This window comes from Penaeus japonicus, unplaced genomic scaffold (genome assembly GCF_977035675.1).
Source record: "Penaeus japonicus unplaced genomic scaffold, GWHDUDI00000001_assembly GWHDUDI00000019, whole genome shotgun sequence".
Classification (NCBI taxonomy): Eukaryota; Metazoa; Arthropoda; class Malacostraca; order Decapoda; family Penaeidae; genus Penaeus; species Penaeus japonicus.
Window position 1 is genome coordinate 12,329,469 of NW_028234421.1, and position 2,500 is coordinate 12,331,968.

At 57.1% G+C, this 2,500-nt stretch overlaps 1 protein-coding gene across 23 annotated transcripts in view; it reads left to right on the forward strand.

The window, feature by feature from the left end:
• Cip4 (formin-binding protein 1-like Cip4) overlaps window positions 1-2,500 on the forward strand; it is a 160,153-nt gene that overhangs the window by 79,429 nt on the left and 78,224 nt on the right. The window contains exon 1 of one of the 23 annotated variants that reach the window (XM_086547368.1): window positions 689-751. The exons of 21 other annotated variants lie outside the window; for them this stretch is intronic. The gene's annotated coding sequence lies outside the window, so the exon portion shown is untranslated. Of the gene's footprint in view, window positions 1-688; window positions 752-2,500 lie in introns of those variants that run through there. One more of the 23 variants, XM_086547369.1, reaches the window with a different exon arrangement.

Genomic DNA, 2,500 nt, shown 5'->3' on the forward strand with positions numbered 1-2,500 from the left:
TCTCGCTCGTGATCTCGGCGGCGGCTGCGGCTGCGGCGAGCACTTCAGCATGTAAATGAAAACCAGCTCTAAGAGCCGCGGGCCCCGTCCGGAGCGTGACGACACCTCTCTACTAAGAGCGAAGGGCTGCGGCGCTGGACGCTCGCTCAAGGGCCCCCGGTAATTGGTCTGGATCCTGATGCCACACGGAGATCTTTGTTTTACTTCCTGGACGGACACTTTCGAGGATTTGACATTTAGGAAACGACTCCTTCGGGCACCTGAGGGGGCGTCATGGCGCGGAGCCCCTCGTCGGCCAGGTGCTGTCCACGGCCCGAGTTCCAAGGAAGGGAAGGTATCACAGATGCAGGGGCAGCGATCCAGCAACTGAACGCGGTGGACTTTCTCAAGAGGCAGGCAGGCAGGCCTGGCCGGGGTTGCTCGCTACTCTGGAAATCTTCCAATTATTTTTCATCTCCTTCGGGAGGCCGAGGGCGTCTGTCGCTTCGGCATGACACGGGCAGCTTGGACGTAGGCGGCGGTGACGGCTGGAGTGAGCAGGGACGGCGGCGGTCTCAAAGGAGTAGATTCTTGTCACATTTTTAGTACCAGCAGGCACCCGCGGGGGGAGGCGGGGGCGAGGAAGGGTGGGAGGAGGAGGAGGGGAAGGGAAGGTGGGGAGGGGCGGGGTGGAAGAGCGTGGCGGAGGGGCGGCCAGAGAGCAGCCCCGATCTAGTCGTAAGTTTCCTCCCGTATCGCTTCGGAGACGCAGGTGCGCGCTCGTGTGTCGGCAGGGCTTCCTTCCCCGTGCTCCGTGTCAGACGTAAACTAGAGAGGGGTCGCAACTCCCTGCAACTTACTCACCACCACCTACTCCAATCCTGGAATCGGAGGCACCTGGCTGGAGGGAATGCGCCAGAAACGCCCAAGACTCCCTGAAATAAACTCCGATTTTGAAAAGCGTTAATGTCTCTGGGTTGAATGGTGTTCGATTTCATCTGCTTTAGAAAAATTATGTGTTCGTCTTTGAGTTTCTGGAAGCGCATTTCATAAAGGATAACGAGTGAGACTGCGCAGTGACGAGAGTGTAACGGCTGGAAGTGTAAACAGTGACGGCGTGATAACGCGTAGAAGTGACGTGTAAGCCTCGAGAGGCCGAGGAATGTCCCCCTGCGGGAAGCTCTCATGTGAGACCTGCAGCCCGCGGTCACGTGTGCCTAGGCCTTACCGTCCACTAGAAGATCCCAGGGGTTCCAGGGGAGGAGGCAAGCCTATTTACACCCAGGGGAGATCCCAGGGGCTCCAGGGGATGGGGCAGGCATATCCATGCCTAGGGGAAATCCAAGAGTTTCCAGGAAAGAGAGCAAATCTTGTTGTGCCCAGGGGAGAACTCGAGGGCTGCACCTGTCTAAGGGACTGTCCAGGGACAGGAGCAGGCTCAGAATAGATCCAGGGAAGTGAACTGGCCTGTGTGTTAGGAGCTCTGGGGTCTGCGCCTGGTCGAGGAACGTCCAGTGAATTGAGCCGTGTTCAAGGGGCACTAAGAGCTTTTGGACCTTGTTGGAAGAAAGGGACTGAGAATTATATGTCCAAGCAAAGTGTCCATTCAGAAGGCTCGGTTTAAGTTGGCAGTGACCTCGCCAGTGCCCACGGGTGCTGTGTGCTGTGACTTTATTTAAAGAGACGAGTGTCCAGGAACAATGGTTCGGCCAGAGGTTAATTGAGGAACAGACATTTAAAGGCAATTTAAAGCAGTATTGGAGAGAGAGAGAGAGAGAGAGAGAGAGAGAGAGAGAGAGAGAGAGAGAGAGAGAGAGAGAGAGAATGCAGGGGAAATGCGACCGGGGAGTGAAAGGTAGAAAGGTAGACAGGGATCATCAATAGAAAGTAGACATTTTAAGATGCTGAGGAGGAAGAGGAGGGGTACACGGGATTGGAGGGGGGTAGGACGGCAGGTAGAGGTGCGGGGGCATGTAGGAAGGGGGTAGGGAGGGCGGGAGGCAGGCAGGCAGGCGGGCGAACAGAGAGAGAGAGGGCGGGAGGGAGGGTAGGGGGCATGTCTAACTGACAGTCTCCATAAAAGGCATTAGCGGATCACAGGCGCTGTCATAGCGATCGGGTTCGCGTGTCGTGGGTAGCGTGGTCGGTTCCTCCTGCTTGTGCTGCTTGTGCTGACCCTTCTGCTGCTGGTCGCTGGCCGAAGGGACACGGGAGATTATTGCAAGGAAATGCATGGGCACGAGGGACGGCGAGCTTGCGTGTGGATAGGAAAGGGGTGCAAGGGAGGCAGGGTGGTCGGCAGGAGTGTTGGGGTAAGGGGGGGGTATCAAGCGAAGCGTGGATGGTGTGGGGGGGGGGGGGCAGCAGCAAGCAAAGAAGGGGGAACAAGCAGGTATTTCCGACCTCGTGATCCGCTATGTTTAAGGCTGCTGGAGCCTGTTTGAGTGAGTGAGTGAATGAGTGAGGAGTGAGTGAGGACTCGTTTGTTTGTTTGTGCGTGCGTGCTTGTCCGTTGGCGTGC